This window comes from Delphinapterus leucas, chromosome 15 (assembly GCF_059928025.1).
Source record: "Delphinapterus leucas isolate spDelLeu-1000000601 "Yukka" chromosome 15, BTC_Dleu_Yukka2, whole genome shotgun sequence".
In the NCBI taxonomy this organism is placed as follows: Eukaryota; Metazoa; Chordata; class Mammalia; order Artiodactyla; family Monodontidae; genus Delphinapterus; species Delphinapterus leucas.
Genome location: NC_143143.1, coordinates 26,476,012 through 26,503,848, shown reverse-complemented (window position 1 = coordinate 26,503,848; position 27,837 = coordinate 26,476,012). Strand labels below are relative to the sequence as shown.

Genomic DNA, 27,837 nt, shown 5'->3' with positions numbered 1-27,837 from the left:
TGCCGGGATGCTGTGTACTGGTGGTGGGTCAGGCTGCCTGGATTCCATCCCAGCTTTGCTGTGTGTCAACCCTCAGCACCTTATTTAAGGCCTTAGAATCTCAGTTTCCACACTTTAAAGTGGGGACAAAGGCCCCCAACTCAGAGGGCTATGTGAGCATTAAGTATTTGGAAAGAAAAAAATACTGCATGCAAAACACTTAGCACCATGCCCTGCACCTGGGGGTTCTCAGCAAATGGCAGGGATGCTAATTCTCAATCAACACCATTGTCTTCATGGCTACTGCATGCACGCACGTGTAGGGAATGGCATTACAGAATTCGCAGGTGTTTGGAGCTGTAGGCACTGCCTCCTCTTCCACCCCCGTGGCTGTCGTGAGGAACCAATGGCCAGCCACCACAGCAGAGCCAAGGCCTCTGCCCTGTGTGCTGTCCCCTGGGCAGCCTCCTCTGGGGACCACACAGACAGTGGCTATGTGGGTTACCTGCAGCCTCACCCGACTCATTCCCCGGAAACTGGGCCCCAGCGTTCTGGGCCAGATAACACTCTCCTCGTCCTCAGATGCCCTAAGCTTCGTAGGGTAGATGCCTGGGCCTGGAGAGGGGAGGACGAGGCGTGAAAGCCTGCCTGTGATCAGCCAGCAGCCTCTCAGTGGGCACAGTGCGGAGGAGAACTCAGTGTTCTGGAAGACAAGCTTCTGCTGCCTTCACAGGGCCGCTGACTTCCCCTCTGGCCCCGCTGCCTGGTCTCCCTGAAGATACAGGTCTTAGGAGAGAGCAGGAGCCTCAGAAAGCGTTCAGTCCAAAGCTCTTATTTTCTGACGGGGAAACTGAGATCCATAGAAGGTCGGAAACGTCCCTGCACAGGTAGGAGCAAAACAGCTTCCCAAACCTGGTTTCCCAGTTCCCAGTTAGTGCTCTCCCCTCCCCCTCTCACCATGGTACCACAGAGTCAGATATAACAGGGTTCAGCCCCTGATTCCACCACTTGTTTGCTGCGAAGGTAAAGCTGCGGAGGACCTCACTCTATGCCTTCATTTTCTCACCTGTGAAATGGGATCATAATATGAACCTCACAGGACTGCTTCGAGGATGAAGTAAAGTGTGCAAGGTTCACAGCTGGAACACGGTAGACAATGAAACTGTGTGGGTATTAAGCTGACCTCCTTTGCTTCCTGTGTGCCAGACACCATTTAGAGGCTCTGCGTGTATTAACTCACTTCATCCTCCCGACAGGCAGGTGCTAGTTCAATGTCAATCTACAGAAGGGGAAATGGAGGCGCCGACTCACTGAGTAGCTCCTCTGCCACTGGGGATTAGAGCTGATTATCTAAGGTTATGTCATGCTGTGCACATACATTGGCTTCCCAGCAAAATGGTGAGACTTAGAGGCTGGGCATCATGGGGGTGAGACTAGGAACTGGATTGTTTTGACCAGGAGACTCCTAGGAGTGGTTCTCAACTGAGGGCCTTGGATATGTGAATGGAGAGGGGGGTCTGGTTGTCATGATGACAGAGCCCACAGCGGGCATGTAATGGGAGGGGCCCAGAGATGGGAAATGTCCCTCAGGAAAGACACAAAGAATTGTCCTGCTCCAAATGCCAGTAGCCCCCAACTGAGAGACCTGAACGTTAAGAAACATCCAAGAAGAGGGGACTGTCTTGTGAGGATAGACCCAGGGGCAAGTCTCTGATGAGATATTTGGGGCAGAGCAACCAGGGCACCTGCAGGATGGGGCAAGGTCCTGGAGCCCTGGGCCTCTCTTTGGGTCACCTAGGGAAAAAAATAAAAGGGAGAAAGGCCAGGATTAGATGAGGTCTTTTCTTCCCAATCTTTGGTAGGTAGAACAACGCATCATTTCTGTAGTTACATATTTCAATATGTACTAGAAAAATGACTAGCACATCAGATCCACGATCAAACGAATATGATATTTCAGATGAGTGTAAAGGAAGTATTTAAGATTTTTTTTTTGCAGTATGCGGGCCTCTCACTGTTGTGGCCTCTCCCGTTGTGGAGCACAGGCTCCGGACGCGCAGGCTTAGCGGCCATGGCTCATGGGCCCAGCCGCTCCGTGGCCATGTGGGATCCTCCCGGACCGGGGCGCGAACCCGTGTCCCCTGCATCAGCAGGCGGACTCTCAACCACTGCGCCACCAGGGAAGCCCTAAGATTGTTTTTGAAGCGGATAGAAATGTTCAGTAATAGGGCCAGTGGTAAGTGGGTTTGCAGAAATCAGTAAAGTTATTGTTGGGGAATGACTGACAGTTGGGAAGCTCTGGACCCGGGATCCCCCAAGCCCTTGTGTTCTTAAAATAGGCATTAAAAACCATGATGGGGCATGAAGTAGTTTAAAAGGGAAATCCACTGCTACTCAGGGGACAGACAAGAGGATGAAGGGGAAGATGCCCTGTATTCCTCTTCCCTGTTGTGTGGCTGTGAGCCAAGGTCTGTTTTGGCACTAACAGGTGGTCCTACCCTTCCCTTCTCCTCGCCAGGACCCACCAAGGCAGAGGAGGTCCCAGGCCAGGGCCTCGCCACTGCTCTTTGTCATTCAGGCCTTACATTAGTTGCTGAGGGCTGCTGTGGCAAAGTACCACCAGCTGGGTGACTTAAACAACAGAAATTTGTTGTCCAACCATCTGGAGGCTACATGTCCAAGGTCAAGATGTTGGTAGGGTTGGTTTCTTCCAAGGCCGGGAAGGAAATCTGTTCCATGCCTCTCTTCGCTTCTGGTAGCCTCGGGCGTCCCTTGGCTTATAGATGGTGCACTTCCTGTGTCTTCACATGGTCTTCCTTCTGTAAGTTTCTTTCTCTGTGTCCAAATCCCCCCTTTTCACAAGAACACCAGTCTCAGTGGATTAGGGCCTACTGTCATCGAGTACGACCACATCTTACCTTGATGATCTGGAAAGACTATTTCCAAACAAGGTCACATTTACAGATACCGGGGGGTTAGACCTCAACCTCTTTTGGGGGGACACAATTTCAACTCCTAATCAGCCTGTTTCAGTGAGGGGAAGGGAGGACCCCACACCCACCGGCCTCCCTCTCCTGGCCCCAGTCTCCTCCACACTCTTTGCTGGGTCTACCCTGTCTTGGCTTCCAGGAAGGGTATGTTTCCCTCCATCAGTGGAGACAAAAATATGGTCAGGAGGTAGCTGGGCTTGACCCTTTGGAGATTTCACTTCCGGGGTGGCCATACTCCAGGATGTGATCCCCCAAACCCAAGAGTAGTCAAAGCTGCCAGAGGATATGCTCAGTTACACCCTAAACAACTGTGGCAGTCCCTGCGTCGAACATGACCTGGCAGAGCATGCATTCAAGCGTGCTTCTCCCCCGCTGTGTGATAGTCCCCTTCCTAGAAACCAGCAGGCTGAGGAATAGAGGAGTTGTGTGACCGCGGCAGGGCATAGCCGACGGGTGGCGGATCCCCAGGTGTGCATCTTCTGACCCCCAAATCTGCTTTTATTCTAACCGATCTGCTCCACGGCATCCTTCCTGCCTTTCTTTCTTGAAAATTTGGTTAATTGTTGAATAGGCAGCTTAAACAGACTTGGTGCAAAATGCACAGCTGCATCTTGCCTTTTGATGGCTATGGGGCAGTAGTAATACTGTTATAACTTCTATCGCTTCTACTGATATGCTTAGATCATGTTACTAAAATGTGTGCCAGACACTTATCTAAATGTTCATCATATATTAATGGTCAGTGACTCCATGATGTACGTACTATCATGTCCCCACTTTCCGGATGAGAAAACCGAGGCCCTGTGGTCACCTGCCCGAGGCCCCACAGAGCTAGAATCTGCCCTCATGGTCTGCACTCTACTCACTATGTCACAGCCTCCCATGTAAGTGTCTGGTTGATAGACGGGCCTAAATGCATTTGATCAGCATCCAATCTTTTGCTACTATTATACTGCTATGAATTTCCTCAGACATGTGTGATTTCTGCATGCAGGTGAATACATCTTTTAGATAAATGCATCAGAGTAGACTTCGTGGATCGAAGGGCCTATGCGTGTATTATTTATCTTTACCCTGATTGCTTGCCTCTCCTATTAGTGAACAGGACAGCAGCCAGGCTATAAACTAACTTCGTCTTGGTCACCAATTCTTATTCAATGTGACGTAACAAACATGTATTGGACCGCCCCTGCGGAGGCAGAGAAAGGATGTCTTGAATGCTATTCTCACAATCTAGCAGGGGACACAGACCAATCTCTGGTCCCTGGATTACCTAAATCTGTTATGGTCTGGGGCTTCACAGGCTTACTGTTTCAGAATCTGGCCTGGGACAGCACTCCAGCTCCACTGTGCGTGCTCCTGGCCCACCGTGAGTGTACAGTAAACGTTCACCATTACTAGCATCCTGACACTCTGGGCCAGCCCCACCCCACCTCCAAACACTCTCTAGTGCTGAGTAGCAGCTGCCTCCTTTTTACTATCCCTACCGAGTCCAGAGAAGTTAATGATCTTGTCAAGCTCACACTGCCAGATCATCTTTCTCTCCCTCTCTCTCTCTCTTTTTGGAGACTCCAGCAATCTGGCTTTTTATGTGAAATGTCCTGACTTTTTTAATGTTAGCAACTAATGAGGATTAAAAATAAAAAAGCAACAAAAACCCACTGTCAAGGCCAAACAAAACCCATCTGCAGAACAGATGTGGCTGGTGGCCCACCAGTTTGCCTTGGAGTCAGGCAGGCATGGCTTTGTGTCCCAGGTCTGCCACCTAGGAGATCTGTGACCACGTCATCGTTAGAAGCCTGGGAGTCCTCATCCGCAGAAGGCCAATGATAATCCCCACTTCGCGTGATTGATTGGAGGGATGGGTGATTTGTGTAAATTACCTGACATTGCTGGCACTCAGTAGGTGGTAGATCACAGTGATTGTTATGGCAATGACATTAAATGAAGTCAGGGCTGTGGTAGGCGGAGATGTTCCAGCGAAGCTAATTCCACGTTGAGCCTGTCAAGTTTTAGTTGTTGGGGAGACACCCAGATGGAGTTGTCCAGAGGTAATTGGAAATGTGCGTGGGGGGAGAAGATTTTCATATGGGGGAGGGGTGTCTTCTACTGAAGACAGTTTCTCTTTACACAGAGGTAAGACCTTTTTTTACTCTTTATATGCTTTTCTGAATGCTGAAAGTTCATGGTCCTCTGGCCACACCTTCATGTTGGATGGTCTGAAAGGCTTTCTGTCATTGCTTCCTGGAAAACAGCACAATTCTCCGATGGCTGATCTTCTGATGGGAAGTGAACCTGGGGAGAGAAAGTCAAACCAGGGCTGGTTCTCAGAGAGAAATTGCAGCATGTGAGGCAAAGGTGATGGAGGCTGTCGGCAGAGGTTCTATCATGTACAGCTCTCAAATGATGCCAACAAGCATTTTCTGAGCATTCTCACTTTTTGGAAGAACCCCTGGACTCCAGTTAGGGAGATACGGGCTCTCATTGCTGTTCTGCTATGTATTCTCTCTGTGACCTTGGCCAAGTCACTTCCACCCTTTACACCTAGGGTCATTATTTACAAAGCAAATGTGTTAGACTGTGTTTTAGTTTGCTAGGGCCACCAAAACAAAGTACCATCAATGGATGTCTTAAGCAACAGAAATTTATTTTCTCACCATTCTGAAGGCTGGAAGTCCAAGATCAAGGCGCCAGCATGGTCGGGTTCTGATAAGAGCTCTCTCCTTGGCTTGTAGATGGATATCTTCTCCCTGTATCTTCTCATGGTTGTCCCTCTGTGTGTGACTGTGTCCTAACCTTCTTGTCAGGACACCAGTCATATTGGATTAGGGCCCATCCTAATGACCTCATTTTAACTTAATCACCTCTTTAAAGACCCTATCTCCACATACAGTCACATGCTGAGGTATTGGGGGTTAGGATTTAAACATATGAATTTGGGGAGGGGGCCCAATTCAGCCAATAACAGACCAGATCAGTGTTTCCCAAAGTATGGTCTCCTGCTACCGTTAGAATTGACTTTACATCAAATGCAGAAATAAACCTTAAAGAACAATCAATTCTTCTGATTACTTGAGGAAGAAAGTATTTGGTTCAGTACTAATGTGCCTTTAATGCCTTTCTGACGCTTGCCAGAGCAAATGGAAAGCAGGCCTCAGGCACAGAGCCATAGGCAGGCAACCATATCTGTATTAGCCACCTGTTGCTGTGTTGTTAGCTACCCTCAAACTTAGTGGGTTAAAACAATTCACGTTTATGGGTCAGGAATTAAGAAACAACCTAGCTGGGTAGTTCTGGTTCAAGGTTTCTCATGAGGTGTCATCACCTAAAGGCTTGACTGGGACTGGTAGATATACATCTTGAAAGTGAACCAACTTGGTGCTGGTTGTTGGAGGGAGCCCTCAGTTGCTTGTCATGTGGCTACTTGAGCATCCTCACAACATGGCAGCTGGCTTCCTCCAGAATGAGCAAGGGAGAAAACTAGAGAGCAAGGAGAAGCCACAGTGTCTTTGGTGTCCTAGCCTCAGAAATCATACACCATCATTTCCACAGCAATCCGACTGGGAGATTGTGAAATGAACAAAGCACAAGCCAGCCCTATTCATTGTGGGAAGGAACCACACGAGGGCATGAATACCAGGAGGCAAGGATCATTGAGGGCTAGCTCAGAGACTGACACAATAGAAATGAATAAGAGTTTTATTTTCTGGTTAACTATCTTTCTGGTTACCTTATCTATATTTGTACACAGAGAAAATATATATTAATATGTTGTGCTCATTTAATTTCCATGAGTGATATGCTATATATAAATATATAATCTGCCTTTTTTTCCACTCAAGAATATGTTTTTGAGATCAGCCTGTGTTGCTCTAAATAGATTTGGTTCATTCCCTTAAATGATCATTTATCCATTCCTCTATTAACAGCCATTTAGATTGTTTCCAGTTTTTTGCTTTTATAACAATGATGGCTGAAACATCCTTGTACATGTCCTAGGATAGATAATGAGAAGAGAAATTGCTGAGGTATAGAATATGTGTATTTTATATTTTGCTGAATGGGGCCAATTGCCCTTTAAAACAGTTATACTGATTTACACTCCCCTGCAAAACAGTGTTTCCATTTCTCCACAATATTACTAACTCTTGATGTTGCCAGCCATTTTAGTTTTGGCCAATCTGATGGGTAGAGAAATGGTATCTCAATGTTTTGTTTTTTTTTTTTAACTGTGGTGAGAAACACATAACATAAAATTTACCAATTTATGTGTACAGTTTTGTCATGTTAAGTCTATTCACATAGCTGTGCAACAGCTGTCTAGAACTTTTTCACCTTGCAAAATTGAAACTCTATACTCCATTGAACAATAAATCCCTTTACTCTCTCCCTCTGGCCCCTGGTAGCCGCCATTCTTCTCTGTTTTTCTATGAGTTTGACTACTTTAGATTACTCATTAGGTAGAAACATATGGTATTTATCTTTTTATGACTGGCTTATTTACTTAGCAGAGGACCTCAAGTTTCATCCCTGTTGTAGCATGTGACAGGTTTTCCTTCTTTTTTGAGGCTGAATAATATTACATTGTATGGATAAACTATATTTTCTTTGTCCATTCATCTGTAGGTGGATATTTGGATTGCTTCCACCTCACGGCTATTGTGAATAATGCTGCTATGAACATGGGTGTACACATATCTCTTCTTTTAATTCTTTTGGATATATACCCATAAGTGGGACTGCTGGATCTCATGGTAATTTTATTTTTAATTTTTTGAGGAACCTCCATTCTGTTCTCCATAGTGGGCTACACTATGTCACATTCCCATCAACAGTGCACAAGGGTTCCAATTTCTCTACGTCTTCACCAACACATGTTATTTTCTGGTGTTTTTTATAATGACCAGTCAACATTTTCATTTTACACCTTTCTGAGTTGAGAGAGGTTGGATATTTTACATAATCCCACTTGAGCAATGGAGACATTATGGTTCTGGGAGATAAAGTCACTTGCCCTAAAGCACAGAGCTAGTCAGTGGTGAAGCCAAACCAGAACCCAGGGTTATGAGGTCCATACCCCCATGTTCTTTCCAGTACCTGACCCTGCCTTTAAACTTTCAGTGCTTCCTTAAGAAAAGAAAGGAGATGGGGAGAGCAGCTCCTTGTTTCTGAATTCCTGCCTGATATACCTCTGACGAGTGGGGAGTCTACAGAGCAGTATTGTTCTTGGATCCTCAGGCCAAGTGGCGTTACCTCCACCTAGGAGGAAGTGGTGTCTAAGCTAATACCCTGGACGGGAAATGTGTGCCCAGAAGATTAGCTCCATTGTGTGGGGCTGGACGCTTTCCACCAACTTTGTTTATGGGACAGATTGTTTTTGTGAAGTTGTTTGCTCCGGTGAGTCTCCAAGTGCTTGAGGCCTGCTGGCCATGAAGAAGGCCAGATTTACGGGTAGCCCAAAGTGCAGCCAGGAAAGGCCCACAAAGGCACAGATCCCCTGGGGGACTTCTGGAGTCTGTCTGGGGCTCCCTCAAAAAAGCAAAATTGTGGCTCTGTTTTGTTTTATTTTATTTTACCTTATTTTATCTTACTTTACTCTTATTTTAATTTCATTTTACTTTAGCTTTATTTTACTTTACCTCACCTTATTTTTATTTTATTTTACCTTTATTTTATTTTACTTACTTTATTTTACTTTACCTTACTTTATTTTGTTTATTTTATTTTACCTTCATTTTATTTTATTTTACTTTACCTTTATTTTTATTTTACTTTATTTTAAAAATTGGCTGTGTAATGTACCCCAATGTTCATTGCAGCACTATTTACAATAGCCAGGGCATGGAAACAACCTAAATGTCCAACGACAGATGAATAGATAGAGAAGATCTGGTACATATATACAATGGAATATTACTCAGCCATAAAAAGGAACGAAATTGGGTCATTTGTAGAGACATGGATGGACCCAGAGTCTGTCATACAGAGTGAAGTAAGCCAGAAAGAGAAAAACAAGTATTGTATATTAACGCATATGTGTGGAATCTAGAAGAATGGTACAGATGAACCTATTTCCAGGGCAGGAATAGAGACACAGATGTAGAGAATGGACATGTGGGCACAGGGGGCGAAGGCAAGGGTGAGACGAATTGGGAGATTAGGTTTGACATAAATACACTACCATGTGTAAAATAGATAGCCGGTGGGAACCTGCTGTACAGCACAGGGAGCTCAGCTTGGTGCTCTGTGACGACCTAGATAGGTGGGATGGAGGGGGTGGGAGGGAGGTCCAAGAGGGAGGGGATATAGGTATACATAGAGCTGATTCACTTCGTTGTACAGCAGAAACTAACACAACATTGGAAAGCAATTATTCTGCAATTTAAAAAACAATTGGCTGTGTAACAGGGTGGTGGACTGTTCTTCCCTCTTGGCTCTTGGTTCTGACATTTTTGTATCACTGCCTACCTTCCACGTCAGCTCACCTCTGCACACTTCCCTATGTGTTGGGATTTTGAGGTTGTTGTTTTTTTCCCTAATTATTTCTGCCAGAAGCATCATACATCTAACAGCACATGTTCCCTTGCACCCATTTGTTCCAAATCAGTGAGCAGATGGCGCCTGTAGGGCACATGGCTCACACTCGTCGCCGAGGCCACTAGGCAGCTCTCCTCGGATGGTCTGGGAGGATGCCTGGTGTCTGGCAGGTGGTGCAGATGCCAATTGCTAACATGTGTTCCCTCTTCATTGTTCCATCTTCCTACTCACCCAACCAGCCACCCACCCGGACAGACCACCCCATCACCCTGAGCTTCCATTCTGTTCCCAGACCTCAAGAATCTAGGCCAGGCACTCTGGCAGAGAAGGATGCAGAAATAAAGAAGAGAGAGAAAGCTTCTTAGCTTCTCTGAGCCTCAGCTTTCTTAACCGTACAGTGGCATGATAAGGCCATCCGGGCTCCCGAGGTTATTGAGAGTCAAGGACATTGGCAACTAAAGCACGTAAGTGCTTTGTACTTGGAAAGCACTCAATCAATGGTTCCTGTTATTTCCCCAGTGCTCTCCTTGGGGCCAGTCTCTGTTTTAGGGACAGAGGAAGATGAAATGAGCCAGAAACTTGTCTCTAAGAACTCACCTTCAAGTGAGAGAACCACAGTGGGCAGACCAGTATATATAGTGCAATGAGAGGCAGGAGCACAGAGGAGGCACCTAAACCAGGGTGGGGGTATCAGGGAAGTCTTCCTGGAGGAGGCAACATCTGAACTGAGACTGAAAAGTGACTCCCTCTGCTATTTAGGTGATCCTGCCAAAAGCATGCCAGAGCCTCATATGACATCAGTGGCAATGTCCAGTGGGAGGCCTTTCCTATCTTCTCCAGCCCTGGCTGACCTCCTTTCTTGAACCCCCTCAGTTCTGTGCTGGAAAAAGAAATTTACACTTAACTATTTCTTCTCTCCTATAATATGTTTTCAATGCATATGAATGTATCTAAAGACACCATCTTAAATGTTCCCATGACTCCCATATTCTCCAGCAAAGACCTTAATCGTTCATTCACTCATTCATTCACTCAATCAATCTACTAAGTCTCAATCAACACTGATTGGTGACAAGATGAGGAAATCAGGTCCAGGTTCATTAAAGTGAAGTCTGTCTGAGGAATGTTTAAAGAAGACGTGGTACATATATACAATGGAATATTACTCAACCATAAAAAGGAATGAAATTGGGTCATTTGTAAAGACGTGGATGGACCTGGAGAGTGTCATACAGAGTGAAGTAAGTCAGAAAAAGGAAAGCAAATATAGTATAGCATACACGTGGAATCTAGAAAAATGGTACAGATGAACCAGTTTGCAAGGCAGAAATAGAGACACAGGCGTAGAGAACAAATGTATGGATACCAAGGGGGAAAGGGGTGGGGTGGGAGGAATTGGGAGACTGGGATTGATACATATACATTATTGATGCTATGTATAAAATGGACAACAGACGGGAACATGCTGTATAGCACAGGGAACTCACCTAGTACACTGTGGTAACCTAAATGGGAGGGAATTCCAAAAGGGAGGGGATACCTGTATGTGTATGGTTGATTCATTTTGTTGTTCAGTGGAGGCTAACACAACATTGTAAAGCAACCATACTCCAATAAAAATTAATTTAAAAAACAAAATAAAATAAATAAATAAAAATTTGCATATTAAAAAAAAGAAAAAAAAGTGAAGTCTGTTCCTTTCCTGTCGCTGAGCTGCCATCCGGGTCCCAGTGGCTCCAGGCATCACTAATGGCAGCATCCATGGCAAGATAGCAGGATAGAAGGGCGGCTGAGTCTTGAACTCCCATGTCTAGTGTGTAACGTTTGTCATGCTCCTTCCTGGCTCTGACCCTCATTTTACGCTCATAATCCTGGGAGGTGGCATCTTTTATTCTCATTTTGCTGGTCACTGTCCCAGCAGGTCATGGTTGGGACAATTGGTGGTCAGCTCAGTCCACTCAAGGCGCCCGGCTGGCCCTACCTCAGACCTTTCTGGTGCTGAATTTCCCTCTGGGGTCTGGCTGCCACACCCATTTGCCCCTGGTCATCTCTAGTCACTTTGTAACTCTATATCTCAGAGCCACTTTACCCCTCCCATGGCAACTCCTATTAATCTCACCCACGAGAACTGTCAGCTGTTTTCTGTATCCCTCTACAGGGCACACGGAACCTTCTGGATACAAAATTCAAGCCCTCCCTTTGTCTAACCATAGTGTGTACTGATTTTATTTTAATGTGGTCTCTTCTCAGAGTCCTGTATGGGAAATGATGTAAAATCTTCTCTGCTTTTGGCTTTTCCCACACCCTATGTAACAATCCTCTCCTAGGAGTCCTGCCTAGATGGACATCCCAACACAGCTGACTGCTTGCCGGCCTCTCTCCCCCTTCTACCCTCTCCACTCCACTGGGCTGGAAAGGGGTTACCCTAAGGAGTAGGAAGGAAGGTGGTTCAAGAAAGGAAGCCAGCTGACTGATTAGGAAATGTATGTCAGCAGATACTTGAAAACCTTGCCTGTTACACTACCTGCCAAGGCTCTTGGGAGGGTTAAATGGGAGATGTATATGCATGCTATCTGTACACATGGGAATAGATTTTTTTAAAATACAGAGAGGATAGATTCTAGAATCAAACTTCTTGGGTTGACATTCTACCTCCACCAGCTAGAAGCTGGATAACTTTTGGCAAAACACTTAAGCTCTCTGAACCTCAGTTTGCTCAACTGTAAAATGGGGATAATATTTACCCCTACCTCACTGACTTACGAGAAGTAAATAAAAGAATGCCCTGTGTTCATTAGGATGTGTGTTTGGGTGCTAATAGTAAAAATTGGGTGCCAATTTTATTTGAGGATATGTGCTCTTTGGTGTTACCCTGAATAAAAATGAGTTTTTTTGTTAATAGGGAAGAAGAAAGTGGGTGTTGGATAGGTTTCTAGCAAATGATCTTTGCCATGGTTGGTAAAGTCATCTCAGCATAGTGCCTAGTACTGAAAAATGCTAGTTAGTAGCAGTGATATTGGTCATGAACTACATCCATGGGACCTGAAATTTGGACTGGCAACTACATGGTTACAAGGCAATTAAGGGAAGAAAGGCTGTGGGGTCCTCTGGATTCACCCAGTTGTCATCATTGCAGACAACTTGGTACTCATCATTTCCTTGCCAGATCCGTCTTTCCATGGCAGAGACTAGGTGCTTAATAAGTATTTTGTTGAGTGAATGAATGAATGAACCCCTTTGGCTTACCCTTCCCAACGCATGTTGAATCTCTGTCCCCACAATCTCCTACTGACCTCTGAGTGGCTTTGGTTGAGCACCAGTGTCAAAGCCCAGCTCTGTACTTCCTACAGTGCACAACAGCAAAATCTCATATTAGATTTCACTTCCAGCATTTCCTGGCCTGAACTTTGGAATATGACAGGCTTTATGCACCCTACCCTTTTGTGTGCCAGTGTCTGTCTCCCTCGCTACCCCGCGAAAGGTGCTAATCCAGCCACTCACTGTAAATGGTGTGAATTTCTTCCAACTGCCACGGTCATGTTTCTTAATCAATAGCCCGACTTGTCAGCACCAAGTAAACATAGCTTTGATTTGAAGAGGAGGAAGCCAAAGGACACTGCTGCAAAAGCACACAGAGAAGGAACCCGTTCTTCCGTACATTAATTAGTTAAGACAACAAATAATAGCAATCTTTGAGCAACGATTACGTGCCAGGCACTGCTCTGAGCATTATACATGTGTGGACTCAGTTCATCCTTACAGTCTTTCAAGGTATTGTGACTGTCCTATTTTATATGTGAGGGAACAGATAGCTTAATAGTTACTGAAATGTATCATGAGTCAGGCACTGTGCCTAGGAGCCGAAGATGTAGTAGTGAATAGGAACAGACATGAATTTCTGTCTCATGGTGCTTAGACTCTAGGAGAAGGACATGGACAAAAAGAAAAGAGCAAAGTCAACACACTCATTTCAAACACTGTTTCAGCTGGGATGCTTTAGGCTGCAATTACCAGATAACCTAATACAGTGGTATAAACCCTAGGGATTTATTTTTCTCCATGGAAAATATGGTAAAAGGATGCTGGTGCTGGTTCTATGGCTCAAGGATCCAATATTTGCCAGGTCTTTCCCTCATGGTCGTGGCATGGCTGAACAGCTCCAGTCATAGCCCCTGTGATTCAGCAGAAAGGTAGAAGATGGGGGAGGGGCAGTGCCTGCCTCTCTCATTGGCCAGATCTGGGTCAGATGGCCACCTCCACCTGGATGGTCACTAAGGAGAAGGATGCTGACAGTGGAAGTCAGGTCAGCCAACCAACAGTGTCTGACACAGAATGTGCTATGGAAGAAACCAAACAGGATCATGGGAGGGAGGGCTCCTGGTTTGGGGAGGGGACATTTGAACAGAAAGCTGATGACTAGGGGCCAGCCCTGCAAAGATCTGGGGACATAGCAAAGCAAAGAACCTTATTCAGAAATGAGCATGGTGAGGTCTTGGGAGAGAGAGAAGTCCAGAGTGGCTGGGGCATGAAAGTCACGGGGAGCAAGACAAATGGAGGGTGTATAGGAAGACAAGAGTCAGATCATGCGGCGCCTCTTAGGTCCTTTAAGGAGCTTGGATCTTTCTCTCTGTGTGATGGGAAGTTACTGGAAGCTTTTAATCGGGGGGGGGGTGGTGGTGGTGGTGGTGAAATGACCTGATTCACATCTTAAAATGAATTATTGGAGCAGAAGAACTGTTTGAGAGTCACGAGGCTTAAGGAGACTTAATTCTAGGGGATGGTATTGTTTTTCCCAGCTCCTTCTTGTCGGGTTTACTTTTTCTGCCTTTTAGATCTCTTCCATCCCCCCTTTTTATTTCACAGCAGCTGCTGGAGAGCTGGACTGTGTCATCTCTGTGCTCCCAGTACCTAGGTCAAGGCCAGGAACGTGGTAGCACTTGGTAAACATCACTTGAGCTGAACAGGATGGAGGCAAGCACTTTACTTCAGGGTTCCCAAACTTCTGCCACTCACACTCCACGTCTGTGGGTTTTGGCTAGATCAGTGGCTCTTAACCAAGGAGTTTGCCTTCCAGGGGGCATTTGGCAATGTCTGGAGATATTTTTGGTTGTCACAGCCAGAAGGAGTGCGGGATTTGCTTCTGGCATCTAGTGGGTAGAGACCAGGCATGCCGCTAACCATCCTACACTGCGCGAGTCAGCCCCCGCACTGCAGAACCATCTGGCCCCAAATGCCAACAGTGCTGAAGCTGAGGAAACTTGGATTAGATCTATATGCCTATTCTATTATTTCCTTAATCTTTCTCTTTACATTAGTTCACTTTTTAATTTTAAAAAACATTTAGAGAAACCATTTATCATTGCACAAGAAAGAAACCAGTGTCTTTCAAATATTGATTACATCCTAGCTGGACATTGTTACTAGTCAAGGCTCTGAGTTTTCTTTTGTTAAAAAGGGAGTCTGGGGACTTCCCTGGCCAGGGAACTAGATCCTACATGCATGCCGCAGCTAAGAGTTTGCATGCCACAACTAAGAAGCCTGCATGCCGCAACTAAGACCTGGCACAACCAAATAAATAAATAAAGGGAGTTTGGGGTCTTCCTTGGCCGTCCAGTGGTTAGGATTCCGAGCTTCCACCGCAGGGGGCACAGGTTCGATCCCTGGTCAGGGAACTAAGATCGCGCGTGTTGAGGCGTGGCCAAAAAAAATGGGGGTGGGGGAGTTTGGTCAATGTCTTGCACGACTGAGGAACTGTTTCAGATTAAATGGGAGTTTAGAGAAGTAACAGATAAATGCATATAATTCTGGACTGGATCCCAGATCCGAAAATCGAAAATTACTGAAATGACTTTATTGGGACAATTCACAAACTTTGACTATGGACTACATATGAGATACTGGCATGGTATCAATATTAAATTTCCTGAATTTAGTAGCTCTATGGTGGCTATGCAAGGGAATGTTCTTGTTCTTAGGAGATACATGTAATATTTAGGAATAAAAGATCACAGTATTGGCAACTTATTCTCAAATGCTATTTTTAAAAAGTGTGTATATGTGCATGTTTGTGTATATATATGTATACATATATATATGTATGTATATATGTGTGTGTCTATTTTGTGTGTATGTACACATACGTATACATAAACACCCGCACAGAGAAAGCAAAAATGCCACAAATGGTGAATCTAGGTGAAAAGTATAAGACAGTCTATTGTACTGTTCTTGCAAATTTTCTGTAGGTTTGGCTTTTTGCAGAATAAAAATTAAAAGCAAGAAAACAAATGAAAAAAACAACAAAAAAAAAGAAAACAAATGAAACATCTCTCTTGAATGTACCTCTAATATGACAAAGTTCTCGAATTTTTTAAAAGCTCAGGAGGGCTTCAATGTTAGTTTCTAATGAGTTGAACACTTTGTAATTTACTCCTAAAATAGTTAACATAAATTAAGATGTCTACCAAATGGAAAAATACCATGTTTCCGCCATCATATTTATGTTGATAAGATAGGCAAGTTAACTCAAGAATGGTGCTAGAATTGTTTGGCGGGGGCAGGGGTGGGGGGGTGTTTGTTCTAATGTCATGACATCACTTGTCTGGAGAGGTTAATTACATAGAGCTTTGAGAGTGTGTTCCAGTCAGTGTGCCTGAGGTTGCGATGCTCCTGGTAAGTGTCGATTGATAAATAAAGGAAAAATTTTTCTTTAAAAAAAGATTAGCAGGCATCAGCCAGGTGTTAAAGATAAAGGAGCACCAGCAAGAGACTTTCTCAGCAGAAGGACAGCCAGCCAGTTGAAAGAGGGGTGATTTTCTTGCTCTGTGAGTCAGGATTTTCAGCCCAGGGTCAGCCACCCTGAGGCCTCTGGAGGCTCAGCCATTGGTATTTCTCTTCAGTCCCATGAAAGTAGGAACTGTGAGACTCAGTTTTCTCAGCTGCAAAATGGAGATAACACACCACAAGCCAGGTGCCAATCTGGAGAAGGGTGGTCCTGCGATCTGTGGTCTCTCAGCAGTACTGACTTGACTTGCCACACCCACCCACATTCCAAGTCCCGAGGAAATTCCAGCGTCCTTGCAAAGATGTCATCGGATTCCTGGGGCCTGACACTCTCGCTGTCACTGGGGTTGGCCTCGACTGCCTCCTGTCTCAGCCCACTTTTCGTTCTCCCTCCAGGTCTCATGGCAATCATCTCCATTCTGCAGGCGTTCGGTCCCTTGCTGTGATTTCTGGCATATACACGAAGACAAAGACACACACAAACACACCCAGACACAAACACACACAGACACACAGGGACATACACAAACTCAGAAACAAAGGCACATGAAAACAGACACGCCCAAGCATAGACAGGCACAGCGATACGCACGGACTGAGACAAAAGCATTCACAGACACACACACAGACACACACAGATGCACGTCCAGACACATATACAGGTATACACAAAGACGGACACATACAGACACACCAGACCTCAGTGTGTGGTAGACTTTACAAGGGACTGGGGGTCTGGAAGGAGTTTTCAATGCAAACAATTGATAAATGTGTACTTGGTATCTTCCATACAAGTCCCCGGAATATCCTTCTCTTCCTCCCTTCTTTTACCCCCACCCCACCCCCAATATTCTTCTCCACTTTTGTTTTTTAAAGGAACAACTCCTTTCTTCTCAACTTCCTAATTTCAAGCTCTGCTCTGGACATCCCCTCGCATGTCTTTTCTCTCACGAACGTGCTCTGCTAAGGAACAGGCCTTCCGGTCTGGCCTCTTCCACTCATAGCAGGTTTCATGATGGAAAAGAGCAGCAGAAAGATTGATTTCCTCACTGATATGAATTATGCCACACGCCCTCACACAACCTTAAAATACTGGCATGGTGTCTTAGTCTGTTCTGGCTGCTATAACAAAAATGCCATAAACTGGGTGGTTCCAAAACATTTATTGCTCACAGTTCTGGAGGCTCAAAGTCCAAGATCAAGGTGCCGGCAGATTTGGTGTCTGGTGACGGCCCACTTCCAGGTCCACAGACACTGACCTCTCACTGTGTCCTCACATGGTGGAAGGGGTGAGGGAGCACTGTGGGGTCTCTGTTATAAGGACACTAATCCCATCGATGGTGCTCCACCCTCATGACCTAATCACCTCCCAAAGGTCCCACCTCCTAACACCATCCCAGTGAGTGTTAGGTTTCAACATACGAATTTGGGGTGGGGGAGACACAAATATTTAGAGCACAGCACATGACTACGCTGTCTGGTATTACATTTAGGGAGGGTTTGGCCTGGTGGTGGTGGTGATTGTTTCATTCATTGCTGCCCGGTAGGGTTGCTGGGAGGACCACGTGAAAGGCAGTGGTAGTTGTGGTGGTGGTGGACACTGTGGGGTTAGGATTCTTTTCTACGTCGACTTATGGCCTAGTGTTCCTGGTGGTCGGTGCCTCATCTTCTCAAACACACCAAGCCCTCTCCTGGCTCAGGGTTTTGTACATGTTGTCCCCTCTGCTTGGGGTTCTTCTTCTCCATTTTTGACGTGTTTATCTCCTTCTCATTGGTCTCAGCCTTGGTGTCGTCACCTTAGAAATGTTTTCCCAAACCTCTTTGTTGATTTCCTTCATGCTATTTGTCATGCAAATAGCAGTTATTTTCATTTTCTTTTGTACTTTATTTCTGGTCTCATCCCCTAGATGGTAAGCTCTCTGAGGACAGGAACCATGTCTCATGTTCACCATCATATCCCCAGAGCCCAGCACAGGACTTAATATGCATTTAAGGTTGAAAGAAACACCCGCTCAAATCCCTCCTCCAAGAAATGGATAGCTCTTACGGGCCTTACTTTTTTTTTTTTTTTAACATCTTTATTGGAGTATAATTGCTATACAATGGTGTGTTAGTTTCTGCTGTATAACGAAATGAATCAGCTGTACATACACATATATCCCCATATCTCCTCCCTCTTGCATCTCCCTCCCACCCTCCCTATCCTACCCCTCTATGTGGTCACAAAGCACCGAGCTGATCTCCCTGTGCTATGCGGCCGCTTCCCACTAGCTATCTATTTCACAAGGGCCTTACTTCTTATACCAGTTTTAGAATGGACTATTTCCAGGTTGCTCCCTATCAGCAATAACTAGGTAAATTCATCACCTCGTTTTTAAAAACTTTTTCTTTCAGACCTACAGAAAAGTTGCAAAAACAGCAGAGTGTTTGCATATACTTTTCACCCTGCCTCTCCTAATGTTAGCATCTTTTACAACTGCAGTACAATTGTTGAAACTAAGAAATAAACATAGGCACAATATTATTAATTAACCTATAGACTTTGTTCAGATTTCACCAGTGTTTCCTTCTGACGTCAGTTTTCTATCCAGGGTCTCACGTTGCATTTAGTCCTTGTGTCTCCTTGGTGACCTCCTATCTGTGACAATTCCTCAGTCTTTCCTAGTCTTGTGTGAATTTGATATAAAAAAAAAAAATACTGGTCAGGTATTTTGTAGAATACCTCCATTTGTTTTTGTTTTTTTTTAATGTTTTCTCCTGATGAGATAGGGGTTTGGGGTTCTGAGGAAGTGTACCACCAAGATGAAGTGCGCTTCTCATCGAATCGTGTCAGGGATAACTAAAAACATGACTTACTACTAGTGATGTTAAACTTAATTGCTTGGTTAATGTGGTGCCTGTTGGGTTTCTTCACTGTAAATGTACTACTTTTTCCCTTTGTAATTAGTAAATATTGGGGGAGAGATACTTTGAGACTATCCTGTTTCTCCTCACAATTTTGACTGCTTAAATTTTAGTATCCATCTGTGGATTTTACCTGAGGCAATTATTACTGTGGTGTTCTGGACATGATTTTTCTACTTCCCTTATTCCTTCTACATTTATTAATTGTAATTCTTCTTTAAGGCAAGACTCACTTCCTTTCTTCTTTCCTTCCTTCCATCAATATGGACTCATGGGTATTTATTTTATTCTATGGCTTATAATCCAATCCTATCATAATTTTCTTGCTCCAATTGTTCCAGCTTTGACCACTGGGAGCTATTTCAGGCTGGTTCATATACCCTTGCAATAAGCCCCCAACCTTTCTTGAGCAATTCCCTATTTTCTGGTGCTACGTGGTGTTCAAGGCTCATCTTGTATTTTCCTTGCCCCAGCTTTGGAATCAACCACTTCTCCAAGGAGCCCTGGTTCCTTTCATTGAAGAATGGTGTTTAGAAACCAAGATCTTGGTGGCAAGTGTGCTCGTTGCTACTGGGGAATCCTTGCTTCTAGGTCCTCTCAGCGTTCGGAGCTTGGAAATATATTGTGTAAGCTAATCCATGCATACACGCTTCTATATTTATATCTGTATCTATCTGTCTATCTATCTATTTTTTTAAACTTTAGTTCATACTGATACTACTGATTTCAGTTCATCACCATAGGGTCATTCATGCCTCCCTCCTTATTTGTAACTTTCCTGATTTGTAACTTCATTTGTTTTTTTAATTGAAGAGCTTGATAAATTGTGAAAAATGTTCCCTCCTCATGCCTACCCTCTTCTTTTCTCCCCTGGAAATGACTAACGTGAGAATAGGACGTTGAGTGTTAGAGGTTGCTGTCAGAAGCTAGACAAGAGAGAACCCAGTAGATTTCATGGTCCTTCTTAGTGCAAAAAGCACTAATTACACACTTTATACTTTATCAGCAGTGGGGTGCAGGAGGGTCAGCCCAGGCTCTGGAATGTGAGCTCATTGTTCCAGCCAAATGAGTCAGATGGGAATGCAAATTTTATTCGAGCAGTTGTGTATCAACATTGTTATGGAAAAAACAATTTGCCTATTTTTTTTCTCTCTGGAGAAAACTCTCACCCAGTGGTCCTCTTACCCTGACCACTGTCCTTGCTCCTGGAAGCACCTTGCCTCTTACCTCCTTGTTGATTTCTGCCCCTCTGTCCCTCCCAACATGCATGCTGTCCTCTTTCCCTCTGACTTCCCATTTCCATTTTCACAGACTTTGTGAATTTTCACTTAAATGCAGATCCCAGCAGAAACCATTCATGGCTGGGTCTTCAGAACCTTCTCAATCAGAAAAGCCAACTTCATATTTTTAAAAGTTTTGTTGTCTGAGGTTTGGTTTTCCTCTTCCATTCCCTGTTCTTGTAATACTTCGGGTGTGGGGGAATGTTCTGTTTTTCCGTCCTTTCATAACAGCTTGGAGCTGTTCAGCACGAAACCTCAAGAAATTCTTTGCTGAACACCCATGTTTTGCCCTCCACACTCTGAATATGTGAAAGATAAGCAAGGAGTAGCAAGAGTGGCTCACTCTGATGGCATATGAAGCACTTTTTATTTGAAACTCAAAAGCCTGACTCTTTTAGCTCCCCATGAAAAAAAAAAAAGCCCATTGGAGGTATTATTCCTTTTGGTGTTATCAACAATTCCAGAAGCCCACAGACCTATTTGACTGGTATCCTGTCATTCCCATAGCCAGGGGAGGGGGCACCCTCGCAGTGGCCTGGGCTGACCAAAAATGAACCCAGAATGAACCCAGATGGGGATGATGTCAAGTCAGTGAGAGAGAGCGCCTCGGGAGAGCCCATATTTTCTTAGCTGTATCCAGGAAGCCTGGATGGAAAGGTCTTGGCAGCCACAAACTTCCTGAAGAGCCAACTGGGCATCTTCCTAGGGGGTAGCAGGGATGCTAAATCATAGCGGGCACTGAACCATCAATGAGACAATGAAGAACTGCTTTCGAGAATCCCAAGAATACTGTCTATTCTTGGAAGGAATGCTTAGCAAAGTCACGTAGGGCTGGCGGGAAGGGAGGAGGATGTGGTGAGTAATAATATTAACAATGATAGCTATGGGGGCATGCTGAGCCATAGTCGTAGTAATAAGAAGAAGGAGATGATGATGGCAGTGCTAACAACGATGAAATCGGCTGGAAATTAATTCAGTTCTTCCTTATGAGCTGGGTGATGTACATAAATTTATTGTACACATCATATCTCACTGAATTCTCACAACAACTGTGTGAGGCAGGTACTGTCATTAGCCCCATTTTTCATCTAAGAAACTGAGGCTTGCAAGATACTACGTACGGGGCTTGCAGTCCCCAAGCTACAAAGTGGCTGGATTCGAATGCTGAACCTGCTTTCTGAAATACTCTGCTGTGTTGTCTTCTTGGGAGGGTCTGTCCTGTAAGCTGTAGGGCCTTGGTTTTGCTGAGCTAGGTATTCGGGTGGTTGTGGCGGATGCATCAGCAGAAGTGCCCACGATGCTAGTCACACGGCCTAGAGAAAGGAAGCGAGGGGCCCTCCCTCCACGGGCTGCAATCTAATGGAGGAGGCATTTGCAGGGCCACGTGTAAGACCTACTGTGGGGCATGGTCAGCCACGGAGGATGGGTTCATCAAACCACTTATCTAAAGATCTGGCAGCTGTTTGGAGGCAGGGTAGTGGGAAGAGAGGGAAGGCATGCCAGGCAGTGGGGCCAACAGGAGCCAAAGCACAGAGGTGTGAACTGGTAGTGTGGGCGAGAAAGGCGAGCAGTTTGGTGTGGCTAGAAGCTAGGCTAGGTGAAGGGGTAGACAAGAGCTCTAGCTGGAGAGACAAGCAGGGGCCTTGTGTGAACCAGCTACACCCAGTGTTTCAGAAGGTCAGCTCTAGATACAGAAGAACCTGGGTGTGGATTCCAGTTCAGCCTTGTACTAGCTGTGTGACCATGGGTGATGTTTTAGAACTTCTCTGAGTTTCAGTTTTCATCTTTGGAAAACAGAGAGGCAAATAATACCATCTACGTTAGGAGGAGGAAATGGAGAGCCCAGGTACCCAATCTTGGATCACACCATTGATGAATGGATTTGCCAGGACGCACATCTACTTTCTATTACACATACAACTTTACAGTTCATAAAGCTCCCATATATTCTCACTTAATTTTACAGATTTCAGATCACTAAACTATAGTTGCATTGTAATTTTTCTCTCTGTAATTGTCATGCCTAGTCTACGTGACGCTCTGGGGTAAGCATCCCGTCCGGCTCTACCATGACATGGTGGGTCAATAGTAATGCAAGGGTCTCAGGTTTGCCAGTGCATCAGAATCACGGGGGAGCCCCAGAAAACTGCAGCGGTCTGGGCCCCATCTCAGCATAACTGCACCAGAACCTTCAGGACTGCTGCTTGAGCTTTCTCTTTTATCCGTCTGTGGTTAGAACCATAGCAGAAAAGTGTTTCTCGAGTCAGTGAGTAAATGACCATACTGTATGTATCGATCAGTATAGGTCAGTAAATGCTATGACAACCAGCAACCCCAAACAATAAAGGTTTGGTTTTTGCTCACATTATACGTCCGTGATGGATTGGCTGGGGGCTCTGCTGCTCAATAGAGCGGGAGCCCAGAAGTGACACGTACTCCCTCCATTCACACACCCTGGCTGGGACTCATCATGGGACCCCACACAGGTGGCCCAGGAAGTGGGTTCCCGTGTGTGCACAGAAGGTGAGGAGCCAGAGGTGGGCCACACAGATGACTGCCAGATTCTATGAAGCTGGCATCATTAACTTCATTTTCATTTCAAAGTGAGACTTAAGAAGCTTGCTCAAGGCCAGATAGCAAATATGGAGCTGGACTTGAGCTCTTTTTCTGTTTTTCTCCTGGCTCAAGGCCATCCTTTCTTTTTTTTCTTAATGGACTGAGGCTGGAGGGTGCATGGCATTAAACATAGTGGTTAAAAGCCTGGGATCTGGATTGCCTCCAGACCTTCAGCTCTGCCACTTACCAGATGTGTGAGCTGCGCAAGTGACAGAACCACTTTGTGGCCATCAAAGAGACAGCCAAAGGCTGGGAAGGGCAATGGAAGGAGATGTTTTCTGGAATGAAGTGTTTGGGGCCAGGTAGGGCTTACCTGAGTGGGATTGATATTGGGTGAGGATGAAGGAGGTTGGTGTCAAAGGTTCCCAGGATTTGGGGTGGCCCCTGACACACCCAGGAGAGATGAGTGCCTGTTCCCCATAAGTTGCTTCTTTCCTCCCTGCCCCAGTGGGAATGTTTGGGCTGCAAGGAACAGAGAAGCCAACTCAGGTTGATTTAACCACATGCATTAGCTCAGAGAAGGGGATGTCCAGGGCCTTGTAGGTCTGGGATCAGTCCAGCAGCTTGGTAACGTAGTCAAGGACCCAGGATCTTTTGGTTCCTCCGCTCTGCCTTGCAGACTTGATCTTATCCAGCAGTTATGGAAGGAGCCACTGATGGCAACGGAGATTCCATGCCAGGCAGGGAGAGCAAGCTGGCTTCCCGGGGCTCTCTCTTCCAGTAGAGAAAGTTCCCTTTGCCACTGCCCCAGTGAGTCTCTCTCCAAGTCTCACTGGCTCCAACCAGCTTCAGTCTATGAGAGGTCAGTGTTCTTGGTGGAAACGCTGGCCAATTTAAGCAGAAAGGGGAATGTAATAAAGGATGTTAGGTAACCCACAGAATCATTGGGAGGGCTGGAGGAAAGAAATTGAGGCTAAGCTTCTAGGAAAAATGCCCCAAACCACACCGCAGGCCCGGCCTGATCAGCTAACCATCACCCTCCCTGAGTTTGCCGTCACTACAACCATCACTGCCGTCAGCACCCATGCGGCTTCTCCACTGGGAGCTTGGCCCTGCAACAGCCATCCCCAAAGCTGGTTGCTTTGGCCACCAGTCACATCAACAGAACCGAGGCTCACGACCAGATTGAGCCTCACGTGGTACATCTGGCTAGCAGAGCTTATGTCATATCCCTTGTCCTAGTTGCAAGGGAGGCAGGAGATGTGCAGCCTGATTTCTGCTCTAGGGTGGTGGGATGTAAAATGTGAGATCTCCTCAAATACAGATCAGCTGGAGATACAACAGCTGTGTCACGACAGCCTGCCCATCCTTGACACAGCACTGGTGGGGCAGAGGCAGTAGGAGTCCATAATGAGCTTGGATTGACCAATGGGGAAGGATGGTATGTGGAGACCAATGGCGTTGCCTGGGACTCTCATCTGTCTCCAGACGGGTTCTCTTCTCTCTACTGTCCCCATGTGATCAGGGTGTGTACCTACCTGAGATGCCTCTTAAGGCCCCAGTCCACCTGGCTCTCCCAGTTACCTACTCTCACCTATTCTTTACGGACCCATCCTTATCTCCGCAATGCTCTCCTCTCTCCTCCTTGCCTAGTTCACGCTAATGCATCCTCCAGAACTCGAGTTCTGGCAAATTCTTTCCTACCCTTCCATCCAGCCTCTTTTATTTTTCCTGGTCATTTGCTCTTCTTTTTCATTCTATATATCACATGACATTTCAACATTTATTGGTTCCGTTATTTAATTAACACCTCTCTTCCCTCTAGGCCATCAATACGATGAGAGCATAGACTGTGTCTTGCTCACAGCTACTAACACAGTGATTGGCACTTAAGTGCTTAAGTTTTTATTGAATGAATGAGGGTTAAACAAATCCCATTATGGGCATTTATAAAGTTCCTCTTGGATCAAAGACGTTTTAATAGTGCTTTTTGGAAACCACAGGTTCAACCCTTAGAGGTATACACATTAGAATCACCCTGATTTTTTTTTCTCCATCTATAATGCCCTCCATGGATCTTATTACATCCACCCCTGCCCTGTGAGAATCACTTCCACAGTGAGCCATTGCCATTGATGGGAACATGTGACCTTGTATCAGGGTAGAAACCTAACCTGGGGTACCATGGCCTGAGGGTAGTGGCAGCTTCAGTTTCTATAAAAACTTTGCTCATGATGTCACAGTGATTATATTAACCCCCAAACTCACAAAAATTCTCTTAACAAGTTTCTTTTTGTTTTTGCCAACAACTTAAAAATATTTGGGTGGCTTTTACTATGTAAGGGGAACCTTTTGTAAAACAGGCTGCCAGTCTCCCAGGAAACTGGGAAGAGAGAGCGCATCAGAGCTTCAGGAGAGCCTGGTCTCTTTCCACCATCAGGAGGAAAGGCAGGGGTAATTTTGTCCACTAAAGAGCAGTGGATTGTTTCCAGTGTGCTAGAAACTAATTTTATTTCCATATCTGAGCATATAAGGTCACATCCTCCAAATTGATTTGGAGTTTATATCGGGAGATGGGGAGAGAATAAAATAACTCAGACATGTAATAATAGCTATAATTTACTGAGTGCTTAATCTGTGCAAGGTACTTTTCTACATGCTTCACATACATTAACTGGGTCCTCTTCCCAGCAACCTATTTATATCTTTATTTTAGATCAGCAGTCCTCAACCTTTTTGGCACCAGAGGCCGGTTTCATGGAAGACAATTTTTCCACGGACGGGGTGCAGGGGGAGGTGGGCGACGGTTCGTCGGTAACGCGAGCGATGGGGAGTGATGGGGAACCGCAGATGAAGCTTCACTCGCTCACCTCCTGCTGTGCGGCCCGGTTCCTAACAGGCCGCGAATGCAGCCTGGGGGTTGGGGACCCCTGTTTTAGATGAGAATATCAAGGCGCAGTCCACCCAGATATGTATGGTATGTTAGATTGGAGTCCTGACCTCAGGGGATTTCTAGCTTTACAGCTTTATGAAGGTTTTTGGGGCAGGGAGAAACTTGTTGGTCCCTGAGGCCAAAGTTTGCAGGTCTGGGCACATCTTGACCTGGTGGAACTCCAGCCTTCCCATTTACCACCTGTGTGTATCTTTGGGCCGGGCAACTTCTCTCCCCTCTTAGGCCCTTGGTTTCCTCACCCGCAAAATGGGGACAACGATACCTCCCTCCCGATGGGATTATTGGGAGGACTAAATTAGCTAATGAATGGACAGCACCTGGAGCAGTGCTTGGTACCCTGTAGCTGCCCATCAGATGTGGTTTCCCTTCCTCTCTCACTTCCTCCATCAGGTGGGTTGGGTGCTGTTCACACCTGGAGGGCACCTATTACCTCTGGCCTGCAGGAAGTGGCATTATTTCTGGAGGGAGTGAGCAGCCTTGCAGGGTGGGCAGGCCAGAGTTTGCTGAGATGGATGTGACTGTCAGGTGGCCTGGGCAAGCCCCTGCAGACCCTGATGCAAGGTTAAGGAATAGCTAGAACCTCCAAGGCTTTTGATTTTACGGCAGCTTGTTGGCCCAGACATGCTAGCTCATGGGACTTTAGTGCAAGGCAGTACTGGGCTCTGGATTCAGACCCAGGTTCAAACCCTGTCTTACCGTGGAGCCTTAGGCCAATTTCTTCATCTCTCTGAGTCTCCATTTTCCTATGACTTGACTCGGAAGAATATTGGTAGTGACCTTGAAACGCCCTCAATAAATGTTAGCCCCTCTTTTTTAGAAACAATTATATGTATAAGGTTAAGATTTTGCCCCTAGGAAGAAGTCACACCTTTCTCTGCGCCCCCTGACATCTATGTACATTCTGGTTCTGGGTCCTGTGTCCCATTCTACTGTGCTCTCTACCATCAAAACGCCACCAGTATAAAGAGGAGACCATCGAATATAAATAGTTTTCAGGGCCCTGTACAGGGTCTGGCACAGGGAGGTTTAGGAAGTTCGTGTAATGGGGGAGAAGCATTTTACTGACAGCAGCTCCATAAAACCAGAGGGACTGTAGCAACTGCCCTCCTAGGTTCACCTTGGTAAACCTTGGGAGGGAAGTAAAGAAGGGCTGAGATTTGGTGCCCTCAGCGGAAGGAACAGGGACAGGGTCTGGGGATTGTCATGGAGGCGGGAAAACTGGGCTTTGGCTTGAGCTTCAGACAACCCCGGATGCCCACTCCAAGCTGTGTGACCTAGAGGTAGCAGTTGTTAACCTGGCCAAGCCTCCATTTTATCCTCTCTGAAACGGATAGGATGGTAATACCCACTTCTTGGGGGCTCTTGTGAGGACCCGGGAGGAGTTGTAAAAGTACTCGGCACCCAGGAAGCATTCCAAGACTGGCTGCTGGGATTATTGTTGTCACAGTGGCCACAGCCTTTGCAAAGGCTCCAAGGTCCGGGGCCCCGGGCGCGCGCATGCGCACGCGCACCCGGTCAGCCAGGTGAGAGGGAGGCTGCCGTCCCGCACCTGGCTTTTAACCTTTCACCTTCACGGAGCGGAGGTGGGCGGAATGGATGCAGAGACCGGGACGCGGGGTTGCGAGCCCGGCTAGACCTAACCCCGAGGCGAAGGGGCGGCTCTTCGGGAGCGCGCCTAGCCTGCTACAGGCCGGGGTCCGCGCGCGCCGCGGAGAGGGCGGGGAAGCGCGGAGGGGAGCGAAGTCTCGCGAGATCGTGCGGCGGCTGTAGCGGCGGCGGCGGCGGCGGCGGCGGCCCAAGAGGTGAGCTGCGGTCGGCGGCAGCGGCGGCGTCTGCCGTTGGGGCTGAGGAGCGG

General features: G+C 46.1%; 2 protein-coding genes across 3 annotated transcripts in view; both read left to right on the top strand.

Annotated features, from left to right (window-relative positions):
* ERCC4 (ERCC excision repair 4, endonuclease catalytic subunit) overlaps nucleotides 1-27,837 on the top strand; it is a 184,421-nt gene that overhangs the window by 93,504 nt on the left and 63,080 nt on the right. The window contains exon 13 of the mRNA XM_022552226.3: nucleotides 1-27,837. This exon is cut by the window's left edge and continues 32,680 nt beyond it. The gene's annotated coding sequence lies outside the window, so the exon portion shown is untranslated.
* Nucleotides 27,737-27,837, top strand: part of MRTFB (myocardin related transcription factor B) — a 200,553-nt gene continuing 200,452 nt past the window's right edge. The window contains exon 1 of one of the 2 annotated variants that reach the window (XM_089896140.1): nucleotides 27,737-27,784. The gene's annotated coding sequence lies outside the window, so the exon portion shown is untranslated. The other variant, XM_089896139.1, reaches the window with a different exon arrangement.